The sequence below is a fragment of the Coenobita brevimanus genome, chromosome 90 (genome assembly GCF_032717465.1).
Source record: "Coenobita brevimanus isolate Jiangsu-jjx chromosome 90, ASM3271746v2, whole genome shotgun sequence".
NCBI classification, from domain to species: Eukaryota; Metazoa; Arthropoda; class Malacostraca; order Decapoda; family Coenobitidae; genus Coenobita; species Coenobita brevimanus.
Genome location: NC_137043.1, coordinates 18,154,252 through 18,171,607, shown reverse-complemented (window position 1 = coordinate 18,171,607; position 17,356 = coordinate 18,154,252). Strand labels below are relative to the sequence as shown.

Here is a 17,356-nt window from a genome sequence, read left to right as displayed (position 1 = left end):
TGTAATAATAATAATAATAATAATGATAATGATATTTATGAGTTTTTATGATGGTAGTGAAGCATGTGTAAGGTCAATGGGCATGTAAATGAATGGTTCACGATCGGTGTGGGTGTGCGACAAGGTTGTGCGATGTCCCCATGGTTGTTCAATGTACATATGGATGAGGTGATGAGAGAGTAAAAACACGAGTGATGGAGAGATGGATGGCGCTGGTAATGAATGGTGATGGATGGAATGTCTCAAATTTGTTGTATGCTGATCATGCAGTACTGCTTGCGAGTACCGGACAAGAACTTGGTAGGCTAGTGCAGAGTTTTGCTGATGTCTGTGAGCGTCGTGCCTTGAGGGTAAAGGTCGAAAAGATTAAAGTGATGGTTACTGAGAGAGAAGGTGATATCCAGTGTGATATTTCCGTGAATGGAGAGAGACTGGAATTGGTGAGAGAGTTCAAATACCTGAGTACAGTGATGGAAAAGAGAGGAAAATGCGCAAAGGAAGTTGAAAATAGAGTGACACGAAGAAGAAAAGTAGCTGGTGCAATGAAGGCCTTGATAAGAAACAGAAGCTTGAGTGTTGCAGCTGCACGAGGCTTACATGAAGGAGTGTTAGTTCCAATTTTAACATATGGATGTGAGGCTATGGTGTGGCATGAAAATGAAGTCAAGAGTAAAAGCAGTGGAGATAGGAGTGCTGAGGAATGTATGTAGACGGAGGGTGGATAGGATACTAAATAATGTGATTCATGAAAGATGTGGAGTGAGGAAGTCTGTGTACATAAGAATCGAAGAGAGTGTTCTGAGATGGTATGTTCATGTGGAGAGAATGGATAATAATAGAGTGGTCAAAAGGGTATATCTGAGCGAATTTGAAGGAAGGAGGAGGCGAGGTAGGCCAAGGAGAAGGTGAAGGGATATGGTGGTTGGGTGTGTGAGGAAGAGAGGTTTCGAAGTCTGTGAGGCTAGGGAAATGACAAGAGATCGAGCTGGCTGGATGAATGTTGTAAGGAAAAGTGCATGATCAGGGATTTGGCACCCTTTTTTAACGTGGCAGTGTCCAGATTTACTCAACTGGATACGTTTATGTGAAGCTACAGAACGTGGTGAATGTTTTTGGCATATCCGATAAAGCCAGGATTCCGGGGGCTTGAATGACGAGTGAATGGAAGTGTGGCCCATTGGACTGGGCAAATTTGGGCTGTCTGGACACTGCTACTCCTCATCCTGCCCTAGGGTGGGATAGGAGGTCCGGATGATGATTATTGTTCTTTCATTCATGATCAACTCCAGTGTTGTCCCATGAGGAGCGAAGGAGCCCGAGGCTAGGCAAGTTGGTCCTGACATTTAAGACGAGAGCGACCAGCCTCACTCATCCCTGAATGGAATTGTGTGAGCAATAAACCCCAGCCTTCCCTTGGATATAAACCTACACCGGCTCAGCCCCATTGGAGTGCCGTAATTACCCACTAAACCACCAGGCGCCCTTGTTATTATTATTATTATTATTATTATTATTATATAATTATTGTTATCATTATTATTATTATCACCGTATTATCTTAATTATTATTATCACCATCAAATCACCATCCCCGACACCGTATCCACCATTGTTATTATTATTATTATTATTATTATTATTTTTAATATTATTATACATATTATTATTGCTGCTGGTTGTCGGTCGAGGGCGTAAATTTTTCAATTTGTTGAGGCATTCTGACGGTAATAATATACTGTATTATTTTTATTTTACTTTGGCATAAAATTGCTATCACTTCATTTTACAACACATTAACCCTGCACAATAATTTTTGACACAAAAGAAGTGTTCTGGAATGGATGTAAGACCGAAGCTCTTTCTTTTTCTGTCACTGAGCTACGTGATATGAGCTGCATTATGATGAAAGTCTTTGCCGGATGAAGGTGAAAGAACTATGATCTTTTTTTTTTTTTTTTTTTTTTTTTTTGGCTTTTTAAGCTCGGTGACGTTTTTTTATTATATTATTGGCACTACCAAGCTCGGAAAGACTCTCTTCTCTCAGTTATATAAAATTCGTCTGGAGATAGGCGGAATTAAATACTAGACTTACCCTGAGGATGAGAGGGTTAATGGTGGCAGTATTTATACTTTCACAAACTTATGACTCAGTTCTATTTTATTTATTTGTTTGTCGTTCCTCCCGCTTCCTTTCCCTTCCCTCTTTTAAAAAATCCAACTCCACAGCTAAAAGCCAGACTTTCTTTTCCTGCATCAGCACAACATTTACAGATGTGGCCATTAAACCCACTGTCGTCCTCCTTACTCAGGCCCTCGGGAAAACAAGATCAGTATCAGTATTCATGAATGATCTGAGTCAGTTTCTACGATACATGAAATTCTCCATTCAGTATTATTACGAAGCGTTTTTGTTTATCTCCTTTACTACTATAACATTCTTTATATTTGGGCTGTGAAGTATTTGGTTGGTATAAGAGTGTAGATAAAAGTATAACCAAGCAATCGTATTACAACTTTTGTCTGGAAAAGGGTATTACTACAGAACAAGGATCTGTATTTATAAATTATCTTTACCTCAATTTGTATTAAAATTCTTGCTTATGCTTTGATCTTTACCCTTAAGGCAAACGGACACTTCAAAACAAAAATATATGTAATGCTGAAATGATAAAAAACCAAATTTATCATGATTATAATTACCTGCAGTAGTGACTTGTCAGTCGTAGAAATTGGCTAAGATTCTTTATAAAGACGATCTCTGGCTGCTGAAAGATTCCCCAGGATATGCCCATAGTGGTTCCACACATAATAATTGTCACCGTTATTATTTTTATCTTTATCATCAGTCATCATTCACATCATGATTATCATTATCATCATCATAATCTGCTTGATCATCATCATCTCTCCATCCTTGTTGTTGTTGTGCCAGCTTTATCTGGAGGTTGGTCATATATATTGTTTTTGTTTAACGGCCATGCCACGTTGAGTACACCGCTTCCCGTCCGATCAGCGAAGTTAAGCAACGTTGGGTCTGGTTAATACTTGGATGGGTGACCGCCTGGGAACACCAGATGCTGTTGGCATCCCTACGTGTCAAGTGGGGTTGGTGGAGGATTAGTGCCCCTCCCTGTAAAACAATTAACTCTAAGCCCTCGGCCACCCCATTTGGGATACATGGCGTCTGGCAATGAATGAATGAATGTTTAGGTATACCATTTTAGCACATCCTATTAAACTCTATGCTCAACAAACTTCACACTTCCACATCGCACGAATGTATATATATATTTTTTTATCATATTCAACACAATGGGAAACTTTAAATCTTTCAGTCTTTTGACGCGTTTGACATTATATTCTTGCTGCTGCTAGACTCTGGTTACTCAGTTTAGGGGAAGCTTTTCAAACTGTGTGGGTGTGCTATAGCCTTCATAAACCTCCTCAGTGACAAGATGTTCCCATAATTTAAATGAAAATTTTTGGAAGTAGCAAAAATAAAGCCAAACAGACGTCATCAAATTGAAGGGATCAATCTGTCCCTTTAGCTGCCCTCATTTGGTACTATAATGGTGCCATTTCAAGTCCCACGCATACGTTGACCTGGACACTAACACATCATCATGCTGTCCTCTTGCAGCCTGAATAGCTCAAGAAGTAAGGACCAAGACTTGTGCCAATCGACTGCACAAGGGTCGTTAAGGGTATAAGTCTGTTGAGTGTTGTAGGTAAGGTGTATGGTAGAGTGTTAATTAAGGGAGTTAGAGAGGGTACAGAGGGAGTGATTGGTAATGAGCAGTGTGGCTTTAGGAGAGGGAGAGGATGCATGGATCAGGTGTTTGCTGTGAGACAGGTGTGTGAAAAGTATTTAGCGAAAGATAAGGATGTGTTTTGGGCGTTCATGGATTTAGAGAAAGTGTAAGATAGAATTGATAGGGAGGCTTTGTGGACTGTTTTAAGATTGTATGGACTTGATGGAAGGTTACTAAAAGGAGTGATAAGTTTTTATGTAAATAGTAGAGCGTGTGTACGAGTGGGAAATACTGTGAGTGATTGGTTTCCCGTGAGAGTGGGGCTGCGGCAGGGATGTGTGATGTCACCTTGGTTGTTTAATATTTATATGGATAGTGTTGTAAGGGAGGTGAATGCAAGAATTTTAGGTGGAGGTCTGAGTCTGGTGAACCTTGATGGTAGAGAGTGGAATCTGAATCAGCTGCTGTTTGCAGATGATACTGCACTGGTGGCTGATTCAGAGGAGAGATTGAGACAGTTGGTAGAGGGGTTTGGAAGCGTGTGTGATAGGAGGAAATTGAAAGTAAATGAGAATAAGTGTAATGTGATGAAGTGGACGAGGTTGGTAGATGGTAGGGGGATGAATATAGTTTTGCATGGTGAGTTGCTTGAGGAGGCCGAGTGTTTTAAGAATTTAAGGTCACATGTTGCTGTGGATGGAAGAATAGATGCAGAAGTGAAGTTTAGAATGCATGAAGTAGGAAAGGTGCTGGGAGGAATGAAAAGTGTTTAAATGTAATTCGCTTAGAATGGATGTAAAGAGAAGGCTGTATGAGGGTGTTATTGTACCGACCGCATTGTATGGGGCTGAAACATGGAATATGGGTGTAGCAGAAAGGAAAAGTTTGAATGTAATGGAGATGAGGTGTCTGAGAAGTATGTGTGGAGTGACGCGTATGGGTCGAGTGAGATATGACGAAGTGCGAAGGAGAACTGGAGTTGTGCGGGAGATGGCTGATCGAGTTGAGCAGAGGGTGTTGTGATGGTTTGGGCATATGGAGAGAATGGATAATGAGTGATTGGTGAACTAGATAACTAGGTCTGATGTGAGAGGTGTAAGGCTGAGAGGAAGACCACGAATAGGATGGATGGACAGTGTAAAGAGAGTGTTGGATGAGAAAGGGATGTCTGTTGAGCAAGGAAGAGTGGCTGTGCGTGATAGAAATGAATGGAGAGAAATTGTGAATGAATAAATGATGACGCAGCCCTGAGGGGATATTCTCCGGATTTGTCTGATCAGCTGATCAGGTCAGGTGCGGGTAAGGGGATGGGTCTATTATGATGTGGCAGGGGTAAACCAGCTCTGCTGTCGGGCCCTGCTGCTGATGTCACTGATTGCACTGCGCAGTTGACCCTCGTGCAGTGTGGTGCGATGAGGATCTGTCCCTTCTACCTTTTGGGGCTAAGATGTGAATGAATGTGTATGAGTGGATGAGAAAATTGGAAGTGTCATCCTGTCTCGGCTACCTCCCTTTCCTTGGGGGAAGCAGCCTAGGTATATAGATAGATAGATCCTGATTATGAAAGCGGCAGTGAATAAGGTAATGAGAATAGAATGGAATAACATAATAACATAACACATCCAAAACAGCGAAACCTTAAATTAGTAAATTTCGCGAAGGTCAGCTCTACAGCAGTATTCCACCTACAGTCGGACAAGTTTTTTAAAGCAGAGCGTGTCAGACAAGCCTTACAATGTTAGAAAATAAGTTGGTAAAAACAAAATGCACTAGTAAGAGATATAACATGTTCACTCCCCCAAAAAAGTATCGGCACCGTTGGGTACGGTAGTTGTGAAAATGAGCAACTTCTGCAGGCACACTTGAGTCTAGGTGCCTCAAAACATATACCACCCAGTAAGTGAAACTTTCTGCAAGTTTGAGTTCTAATAATTACGAAATATAATATCTGCACTAATAATTACAGGATGCCCCATATATCACAATGCTTCATCCATGTTTCAGAATGATACGTGCTGTAAGAGTGCCGATACTTTTTTGAGAGGGTGTACATGTAGGGAAGCCTTCATACTTTTAACTAAAAATCGTTCAGAGGGCGCATACCTCTGCCAGTGCCATTGCCATTAAAAAGGACCCGGATCCGGATCCGTGGATATAGGATCCGGATCCGGATCAGCCCCCGAATTTAATCAATTCTTTCTTGGTCCATGACCCACCTTTCCACAAATTTCATTAAACTTCATTGAGAAATTTTGGAGATATTGTGCGGAATACTCCAGAGCCAGATCGGCCCCAAAATTAAACATTTTTTCCTTGGCCCATGGCCCACCATTTCACAAATATCATCAATATCCGTTCATAACTTTTGAGTAAACCCGCATCCCGATCCGTGGATAATGGATCCAGATCCGTGGATAACGGATCCGGATCCTCCTCCATATGTACTCATTTTTTTCTTGGTCCAGGGCCCAAATTTCCACAAAATTTCATTGAAATTCATTGAAAACTTTTGGAGATAATGTGCGGGATACTCCTGATTCGATTACGGATCCTCCCCCAAACTTTAATGACTGGTTTCTTGGTTCATGGCCAACTTTCCACAAAATTTCAAAACCCGTTCATAACATTTTGAGTGATTCTGCTAGCAGACAGACAGCCAAACAGACAAACCAAAGCAGGGGTAAAACATAACCTCCTTGGCGGAGATAAATATAAAGCTGGACGTGCTGGCTCTAATACAAAACTGTCATGTATGTATGCTAAAGAAACAGAGCATGAAGACATTACAGAGGAGTAGAATATGTTAGAGAGAGAGAGAGAGAGAGAGAGAACGTAGCCTATACAGATAGAGGAGGAGGAGGAGCAGGAGGTCGGGAACGGTGTGTCTGAACGTGACGGGAGCATAAGACAGGAGGGATGGAGAGGGCGAGCGACGTGGAGGGACAGGATAGCGGAGAGGAGTGACAGAAAGAGTGTGAGATGGACATTTTGCGGAGATGAAGAGGAGGTTATGAAGGTGGAAATGGGAGAATAAGGGAAGGAAGAAAGGAGGGGTGAAAAAAAAATAAAGAAAGGTGAAGACTGAGAAGTGTGGATTGAAGGAAAAAGGAAAGGATGAGGGAAGGGAGACTAAATAATGATTGATGGAGGCAAATACAGTATAATAAATGAGGGAATTGTATGGTGGTTGAAGAAAGAAGAGAAAATGACTGAAAGAGTGGATGACGGTGGGCGGAAAGGGAGATAATTGGAGGTAAAGAAAGGAGCAAGAAGAGATAGAAGTAAGAAAAGAGTGTCAGGAGAAATTAGAAAGAGGAGGAAGAAAAAGGATGAGGGTGATGGTAAGAAAAGATGGAAAGAAAGTTGGAAGAGAAATTAAAGGAGAGACGGAAGGAAGACGGGAGGATGAGGAAATTGAAAAAGGCAGAGGAAAGAGAAGGAGGAGGGAAGGAGAAGAGAGAGAGAAAGAGGGTGTAGGGAAGGAGAGGAGAGAGAAGGAGGGAAGATGGTAGGAGCGAAAGATTATAACTGAATGGGGGAAGGGGTCAGGAACGGTGAAAGTACGAGGATCAGGGAAACTTAAGGGCGTCCTGGATTTCTTTCTTAGTGAGAGAGAGAGAGAGAGAGAGAGAGAGAGAGAGAATGATTGGTTATCGATATTACAATCTAGGAAGAGAAACAGAGAGAGAGAGAGAGAGAGAGAATGAATGTAATGGATATTAAAATCGATGGTTGTTTCATATCGGTGTTATACAAATGTAGTGTATTTTTTAACCCACTCACTCGGATGACTCATTATTTTTGTTCTTGTTGCCACTAGTCAATGATTCAGCTCGAGAGTCAGCTTTTAGCGGAGTTAATATAAGCATACATTATCGTATCTTTAACAATCCACCTTGTAAGACTTACGCAGCTGAATTAAAGTACATGGAAAATGAAAACAAGAGGAACCACTCAGAGTGCAACACCCGTACCAAACAAATGATGTAAGAAACGAATATTTGACTTTGTCCTGTTAACTTGACTTTTGACCGATTGTACTCACATTCAAACTGATTTATTCAGCCTTACCCTCAACCCTTCAACAAGTTAAACTTAAATTTGAAAAAAAATAATAATAATATGAAGAAAACAAAACCTTGAGCTAACATAAGTCAGTCACTCAGTGACCTTGAAATTTGTCCTATTGTTCTCAGAATCAGATATCTTCAATATAACTTACCCTTCAGCCCTTCCACCATGTTTGGGCCAGATTGAATAAACTCTTATTGAGCAATATGGCCAAGCATTCGATCCTGTCCTGTTACCTTGACCTTTGACACATGGCTCACATCCTTTCATCCTTGCTTTCCCTTGATCCCGTCCACAGAGTTTAGTCTAAACTGAGCAAAAACTGCTTAAGCTGACCATGGTATGCAGGGAGAGAAACTGGAAAAATTTTACAAGTACTTCACCGAACTTCTAGTCTTAGAAAACGAGTTGTCAGATGGGATTTTAGGTAGTAAGAATATTTACACAAGCTACTGCTCGAACTCGAATTAACTGAGTCGGCAGCAGCAGCAGCAGCAGCATGAGCAGCTTCGCATGGAATGTAAATTAAGTTGTGCTGATTGGTAAAACAAAGAACACGGGTAGCGCTAAGCCAATACTCTCTCTCTCTCTCTCTCTCTCTCTCTCTCTCTATATATATTGACTGTGGGTTTTATATATATATATATATATATATATATATATATATATATATATATATATATATATATATATATATATATATATATATATATATATATATATATTGACTGTGGGTTATTTGGTGTTAGGTGGTGGGGACCATCATCCACCCACCTGATGTAGTGCTGCCTACTTCTTCCATCACTTTTATCATTCTATCTCTGTGTCTGGCCTCCCCTCTTTCTACACGTCTATATTTGTATCTCTCATCATTTCGATGACTTTTATTACTCTTCTTTTCGTTTCACGTGACTCAGCACCAAGTGATAAACCTATTGGTTTCCCGTAACCCATGAAACTATTTACAAAGCTGGGTGGTAACCACACAGCCATATAACAGTGTGATGTGAAGATTGCTATTGTACCCCTTCTTACTGGGTGGAGCGACGGAAACGCGGCGTACTTTCGGAAACCAAACCTCCACACTTTCCCTCGTCTGGGGAAATATACTGTATTAAGATATTTGTAATAAGATACTAGAGTTGTCCAGACTATGAGAAGGGTAACGGTACCAGTATTAATAGTCTCATGTTTCTATAACTGAATATTATACGAATAAACACATCTGGTATTAGTTACTCGTACAGTAATATACTGGAGTTATTCTAATTCTGAGAGCATTAGTGGTAACAGTATTAACATTCTTAGTTTTATACATCGCTCCCAGTAGAACTGAGTCATAAGCTGAAACAAATTAATAGGGTTGTACCACGAGAAGTTTAAAAGATTGTTGTAAGATTCATATTGGAACTGTGAAATTCAAACCAAATACCGGAAGCTCAAGGCAATGTCAATAAATTTCCAAAGTCTACGGGAATTTCAGCAAACGGGAATTACGATAAAAGGAGAATACCCGACAATGGAATATACTGGAGCGAGATTATCGTGGTGGGTATGAGATGAAGGACGCAATGGGAAACTGTGTTGCGGTGGGAAAGAGAGGAGGCGGAGGGAGGGATGAAGGAAGGCGACGGATGTTGCTGAAGGCGGGTGGATGAGGAAAATTTTGGGGGAGGAGCTGGGTGACAGATAGTGTGAAGGAGGGGTGAGATGGGTAGGGGTGAGGGTAGATGACGGTTGATGGGGGAGAGTGGAGAGGATGAGGAGTAAGTGAGTGAGAGATGAGAGTCGGGCGAAGGCGGGTGGGGGAATAAGATGGATGTGTGACGAATAGAGTGAGTGCTGATGGATGAGGAGGGTGACAGATGGCGGTGTCAGGAGAAGAGATTCGGAAATGGTGGGAAGAGGGTTAGACGAGAGAGTGGAGTTAAAGGGTGAGTGTGAGGTGATGGGAGAAGAATGAGGGATGGGGTCTGGGGAACGGGGGTGAAGTCCTGGAACTCTATATTTATTGGCTTCGTTTGGTGTGTGTTTCTTGCATCACTTACGATATTCGTAAAGAGAAGAGTTTCGTGAATCTTCTTGATTGTCCACAGAGCTTGAAATTTGATATGAAGGAGACATTATTTTATTCCTGGCACTGTCGGACGATTCTGTTCAGCTTAGGAGTGGCCTTCAGTCGTGTACTGGATTAAAATATTGAGTTTGATGGCGTCCTTTTTGGCTAGTTCATGTTACCCACAGACGACTATATTCAGTATTGGGGGCTTTTGAACTGGATGGGTTTCTTTTGGCTTTTATATTTTCCTTTCTGCAGATTTTTAAAAATCGTTTGCTAGTAGCCTGATTACAATGTAATTGATTCACCACAGACAAGGTGTTTTTGATTAAATTGTTATCCTACTTTCCAAAACCTGTAACTCTCTTTCTGTTTGGCCAGCTACCTAAAAACACATCATCGTATTATCTATCTATCTATCTATCTATAGCCCGACGCCCTAATCCCGCAAAGGGTGGCCGCAGAGAAAACGCCTCCAAGTCGCTCTGTCACCCACCATTTGACTCCCCTCCCCTCAACTCACCCCCCCCCTCCCTCATATACCTCTCAACTCCATCCCTCCACCTCATCCTCGGTCTACCTCTCCCTCTCCCTCCCTCCACCTCACCTACATACACCCTCTTAGTCAGTCTTTCATTCTCCATTCTCTTCACATGTCCAAACCACCTCAGTGTATTTCTCCTAATCTTCTCAACCAGATCCACATCCATCCCACAGCGTTCCTTCACTTCTTCATTCGTCAAAAAAGCGAACATCATCGTACTAACGTTGAAGAAATTTGAGAAGTATAGTACAATTTTTCGAGATTATCACGAGTGAGCGTGATCAGCGAAGCGATGTTTACATTCAGCTGAGAAATGAGCGGTCCAGCACGACCCGGCCCGGCCCGACACAACACGGCCCGACAGCTAGGATTTTCAAAGGCTAATAACTTCCTACTGTGTGAGATAGAGAAGAGATTCCATTCCCAGGTAGTAGATACATTCAGTGAATTTTGGTTTAAGACATATATTTACTCATAAGACAAAACAATCCCCTTGGAATCCCAGCTTTCCAAGGGAATGCATCGAGGGCTTCAATGGACATGCTCCATTATGAAATCGATTTAAAGTACTATGAAAGTGGCACATGCGAGGTATGAGCCGTTGTTCACTTTCAAATGTTGATTGTGCGCGTGTGCGCTCGTGCCTGCCTCAGTGTGTGTGTGTGGGGGGGATGCGTGAGTGTGAGAGATAATGAGAGAAGATAAATATTTGAGCTCAATTATTCTTCTGTTATTGTTAAACTACCTCACCAGAAATGTTGAAAGTTCACGCCATGATAAGATTATGATGATAAGGGTACGTGCTGTGGGCCACAAAAGTGTCGGTGTACAAGGGGTCCGACGCTTGTCGAAAACATTTGAACAACTGTTGTAAATTACCAATGTCTCACTGTGTATTAACATATTTTATATAAACATAACATTTGCTATGTTTGCAAGAGGATATTGCTACTTGGTTATTCATGACACCTCCAGACATCAGGGCTACCAACGTGTGGTAGGTCGGACACTAATATTTCAGTGACCTTCGTTCTGTGTTGCCAAATGTTCGCATATTGAGCACCGATACTTTTGTGACCCATAGTACAAATGCTCGCTCGCTCGTCGCGCTGTCACAAAACACACTTTACTGGTATAAGGAAGAGAGAGAGAGAGAGAGAGAGAGATGAGGAGGGGATCGACTAGTGGAGCAATCATGACTAAATGATAAAGGGAACGAGACCTCTCCTACTCAGTACAGGGAACCTTCGTTCGTATTCTCTCTCTCTCTCTCTCTCTCAAAAAAAAAAAAAAAAAAAAAAAAAAAGATAAGGAAATGGTTGGGGTGAAGATGGGGATGAAGAGGAGGAAAGAAACAGGGAGAGAAAGGAGGAAATATAGAAGGTTGGAGGAGAAATGAATGCCAAGGAGTACAGAGGAAAGCCAACAGAAACAGACTACCGGTTCTGTCGAGGTTGTCAGCTATAGGACAGTGAATAAGTAAAAACACGAGAAGTTGGAAGAGACAGGACCCAGGCGCAGGAAGGAACATAAAACCACAAAAGCACGAGGCTGGGGAGACTTGCGGACAGGAGGGAAAGGGTGAAATATGGGACTCGAGATAGGGGACGTGGTTTAGAGGCAGGGTGATTTACCGGGGGATGAAGGGGAACCAGGAAGAAGGGAAAGAGAGTGAGAGAGAGGAAAAGAGAGCGAAAAAAGGAGGATTTAGTTAGAAGGGAAACGGCAGAAGGAAGGAAAGAAGGAAAAAAGGAAAGAAGATAAATGTGGGAAGGAGGGAAAGGGAGGAGGGAAATATGAGGAGTGAAGAAAAGGACAGAGGAGTAAAGGAAGGAGGAATTCAGACAAGGAAAAGAAAAATAACTGGAGGTAGGAAGATAAAGGGGGCGGGAAATAAGAATACAGAAGAAAATAAAAGGAAAGTAAATAATATGATGATTGAAGGAAGAAAGGGAACATTGGGAAAGGAAGCGTGAAGGAAGGGGACAAATTTATTAGAGAGAAAATGAAATTAGAAGCTGGGGAAGGAAGGAATGCAGAGGAGGAATAAAGGAGATGAGAGATGTCATAAAGAAGGATGTGAACGGAGGAGGATTTAGAGAAGAAAGGAGGGGAAAAATGAACTATTAAGACAAATATAGGAGAGAGAGAGAGAGAGAGAGAGAGAGAGAGAGAGAGAGAGAGAACAGTTGTTAGAAAGAAATAATGAAGGAAGTGAAGAGAATAGGACAGAAGCAATAAACTAAAGTAGAGGAACAAGATTCTCAATAGAGGAAGGAAGAGGAAAGATGAAGGAAGAAAAGGAATAAGGGAGGAGTAGGAATAAACGCCAGGAGAGAGGTATCAAGAAGGAAAGGAGAAAACTACTAAGAAGGAAAAATAAAATACATTGAGAAGGAAGAAAGATAAGCGTAAGAAAAAAAAATGGAGGGGAAAAGCGAGAAACTTTGGAGAGGAAACAGTGAAAGAAAAAGGAATCTGCTCGAGAGGAGAGAAAAATGATAGCACTTGAGGGGGAACAGAAGAGAGGGAAAGGAAGACGAGGACGATGTGAGAAGGAAAGAAAGGAGGGCAAGCAAGAGGATGAAATGAAGGAAAGAAGAGAAAGCATAAAGAGAAGAAAAAAGAATTAATGGGAAGTAGAAAGTTGAAAGTGTGTGTGGATGAAAGGATGCGAAGATGTATATTGGATGCAAGAGTTTATAGAGGTTGGGGGAGTGGACTTTCTGACCACTACTTGGTGGTGGCCAGAATTAAAGTTCAAGTAAGATGGAGGAATAGAAGAAGGGAAAGACGAGAGGAAGGAGTAGTTGCAAGGAGAGTGGAAAGGTTACAAGAGGATGAGAAAAAGGCAGAGTATAAGAGAGAAGTGGAGGAACGATTGGGCAAATATGAATTGGAGCAGATGGGGGACGTGGAAGGTGTGTGTAGAATATTTACATAAGAAATATGTGCAGCATATGATGTGGTGTGTGGAAGGAAGAGAAGACGGAGAGGGGTGCAAGGAACAGCGTGGTGGACTGAAGAGGTGAAACAGGCTGTGGCACAAAAGAAGAAAGCATACAATGAATGGATGAGAAATAGGGGCGTGGAAGAGGTTGAGAGGCGGAAGAGAGAGTTATATGTAGAAAGAAAGAGAGAGGTGAAAAGATTAGTAAGAGAGAGTAAGAAGAGAGTGGATGAGGAATTTGGAAGGAATTTGAGTGTAAAGTGGAGGGACTGTAAGAAAATGTTCTGGAGAGAGGTGAAGAGAGTAAGACAGGGTGGAAGTGAAGTTAGCAGGGGAGTGAAAGATAAAAATGGTAGATTACTAGTGGAGAAGGGAGAAAAAGTGAGCAGATGGAGAGAACACTTTAAAGAATTGTTGAACGTGGAGGATGGAAGTAATGTGAGTATAAGTGGCTGGGGAATGGCTGGGAGAAGGAGGGAGGTGAGAAGACAGGAAGAAATCAGTAGGATAGAAGTTGTGGAAGCAATGAAGAAAGTTAAATCAGGGAAAGCCCCAGGAATTGAAGGAGTGTGTGGTGAAATGCTGAAGCATGGGGGAGAGATAGTAGTAGAATGGATGTGGAAGATGTGCAGAGTGGCCTGGGAGGAAGGTAGAGTCCCGGAGGATTGGAAGTCAGGTATAATTATTCCCTTGTACAAAGGAAAAGGGGAAAAAGAAGTGTGTGGTAATCATAGGGGCATTTGTCTTCTTAGTATAAGAAGTTACTACATGACAGTATTGTGATACCAACTCTAACGTACGGAAGTGAAGCTTGGACATTGTTGGAAGGACACAAGTCAAGAGTGAGAGCAGTGGAAATGAGTTATTTAAGAGGAGCCTGTGGAGTCACGTGGAGAGACAGGCTGACGAATGAGGATATAAAGGAGCGTTGTGGTGTGGATGTGGATGTGATAGGAAGCGTTATGAGGAACACACTGAGGTGGTTTGGCCATGTGGAGAGGATGGAGGGCGAAAGACTGACGAAGAGAGTGTATGTGAGTGAGGTGGAGGGGGGAAGAGGGAGGGGGAGGCCGAGGATGAGATGGAGGGATGGGGTGGAGAGGTATATGAGAGAGGAGGGTGTGAGTTGGGAGCAGGGCAGTGAAATGGCGGGGGACAGGGCGACTTGGAGGCGATTTGTTTGTGGCCACCCCAAACGGGATTGAGGCGTCTGGCAATAGATAGATAGATAGATAGTATAATAGGAAAAGTGTATGGTAGGATACTTATTGACAGAGTTAGAGAAAGAACAGAGAAATTAGTTGGAGAAGAACAGGGAGGCTTTAGGAAGGGAAGAGGTTGTGTAGATCAGATATTCATTCTCAGATCTTTAGTGGAAAAGTTTCTAGAGAAGGGAAAGAAGTTGTATGCGGCTTTCATGGATTTGTAGAAAGCATATGACAGGGTGGATAGACTAGGATTGTGGAAAGTGTTAAGAATATATGGAGTAGATGGGAAGTTGTTGAATGCTGTGAAGAGTATGTACAATGGTGCGAAGGCTGCAGTGCGTGTGGATGGTGAACTAAGTGAATTTTTCTCTTTGAAGGTTGGGTTGAAACAGGGATGTGTCATGTCTCCATGGTTGTTCAATCTGTACATGGATGGGTTAATAAAAGAGGTACAACGTAGGGTAGTGGATGTTGGAGTGGCCCTGGTGAGAGAGGATAGTGTTTGGAAACTCCCTGTACTGTTGTTTGCAGATGATACTGTGTTGTTTAGTGAAGACGAAGGGGAGCTGCAAGGCTTGGTGGATGAGTTTGAGAGAGTGTGTAAGAAACGGAATCAAAAGGTGAATGTAGGGAAGAGTAAAGTGATGGTCTTTGAGAGAGGTGAAGTCAGTGAATGTACAGCGAGGTTGGATGGTGAGGAATTGGAAAATGTGAGTACGTTTAAGTACTTGGGTAGAGTGATGAGTAAGGATGGAGGTTTGGAGGGTGAAGTGCTTGAAAGGGTACAGCAGGGAAGAAAGGTTGCTGGTTCTTTGAAAGCAGTGATAAGAAACAGGGAAGTGAGCATGGAAGTGAAAAAGTTACTACATGATAGTATTGTGATACCAACTCTAACGTACGGAAGTGAAGCTTGGACGTTGTTGGAAGGACACAAGTCAAGAGTGAGAGCAGTGGAAATGAGTTATTTAAGAGGAGCCTGTGGAGTCACATGGAGAGACAGGCTGACGAATGAGGATATAAAGGAGCGTTGTGGTGTTGATGTGGATGTGATAGGAAGCGTTATGAGAAACACACTGAGGTGGTTTGGCCATGTGGAGAGGATGGAGGGTGAAAGACTGACGAAGAGAGTGTATGTGAGTGAGTTGGAGGGGGAAAGAGGGAGGGGGAGGCCGAGGATGAGATGGATGGATGGGGTGGAGAGGTATATGAGAGAGGAGGGTGTGAGTTGGGAGCAGGGCAGTGAAATGGCGGGGGACAGGGCGACTTGGAGGCGATTTGTTTGTGACCACCCCAAACGGGATTGAGGCGTCTGGCAATAGATAGATAGATAGATAGAAAGTTGAAGGATGGATAGAGAGACATAGGACAGAGATGAGGGAAAAGAGGGAGAAAAACACATCTCAGGCTTCTGTGACTCGCTCTTGGCTGAAGATCGTCTGATGTTAACTACAATAAAACAATAGTGTCCCGGCCATGAAAGAGTTAAGTAATGTGTATTTACTGTATACTCATAACGTAGTTTATACTCGTAAACTCATGTTTTAGTCCACTTTATTTCCTAATGTAAGAGAAATGGGTAAAATCTGTCAAACCTCCTTACAACTGAAAATAAGTTTGTATCACTGAGAATAAAGTAGCTACTTATAATTGTTATAAGCATGAAGACAAGGAATAAAAGGCAGAATGGTCTTGCTTTTGCCGCAGGTAGGGTATCACTAGTATTACGAACAACAATTTCGTTGTTCTGGGATCCTTATTTTTGCTATATCATCACCATAGCATTTGAAAATAAGGTAGTGTATTGCAATCACAAGAATTTTCCTTAACTGGTCTTCGAAACCAGAGCATTTGTATTTGAAATCCTGGGAAGCAAATACATCAGGGACACGGGGTTATACTACGTACCACGCGCGAGGTAATACATTACACATTCATTCAAATCGGGAAACGTGTCTAAGTGTTAACTTCTAATATCATTGCCTCATGTTACTCATTTTACATAATTTTTAGTGTGATATATATTTTATTTGATATGACGTGATGAAGGCACATAGTTTTTATCTTACAATCACTTATTTTCATTGAATGTTTGGCAGCGCAGAGTGACCGAATCAATCTGAAACTCTGCCATCACTTCTTGTGGCGACTGTACCAGCCATTTGCAGTAAATATTGAACTACTGAAAATCGCAGTGGTTTTTATTTCATGGTTCCTTGATTATTGTGATGTCCCTCTTTCACTCACATTCTGCCTCTCACTGACCCTCTCTCACTTTCACTTTGCCTCACCCTCACCCTCACCCTGCCTCACCCTCACCTACCTCACATCTCACAATATAACTTTGTAAAAACTTGTAGGGAAGCTTTGTGGATCAGTTATACATATATTAGACTCGTGGACGAGCGGTTGTTATACTTGAGTAGTTTGGTAAGTAGTCAATCTTCGTTCACTTTTGTCATGCAATGACAGGAGAGGTAAAGATGAGTATGGGACTATTTTTATTTGTCTTGGAAATATTAACAAAGTGTCTCACACACGAGTGAAGTATAGAGTCCCGCGAGCTACCTCTCTGTCTTGCTCATTCTTTCTCTCTCTCTCTCTCTCTCTCTCTTTCACCCTCTCGCCCATGTTGCTAGGCTCCTTCTCCCTACTACCTGCCGGTTCTATGGCCAGTCTCCTGAGCTCTGCTTCCTAAATTCTGGTGTAGCAGGGGTCGTGTCACGTGTGTTACACTGTTGTTGAAATGTTCTAGAAGCCAGTGTGTGAGTATGT

The 17,356-nt window shown here is 42.1% G+C and overlaps 1 non-coding gene across 1 annotated transcript; it reads left to right on the top strand.

Annotated features, from left to right (window-relative positions):
* Positions 1 to 2,967: 2,967 nt before the first annotated feature.
* LOC145411775 (5S ribosomal RNA) lies at positions 2,968 to 3,086 on the top strand. Its single transcript, XR_013899476.1, has one exon. It is a non-coding gene; the product is annotated as a 5S ribosomal RNA (ribosomal RNA).
* The last annotated feature ends 14,270 nt before the right edge of the window (positions 3,087 to 17,356 follow it).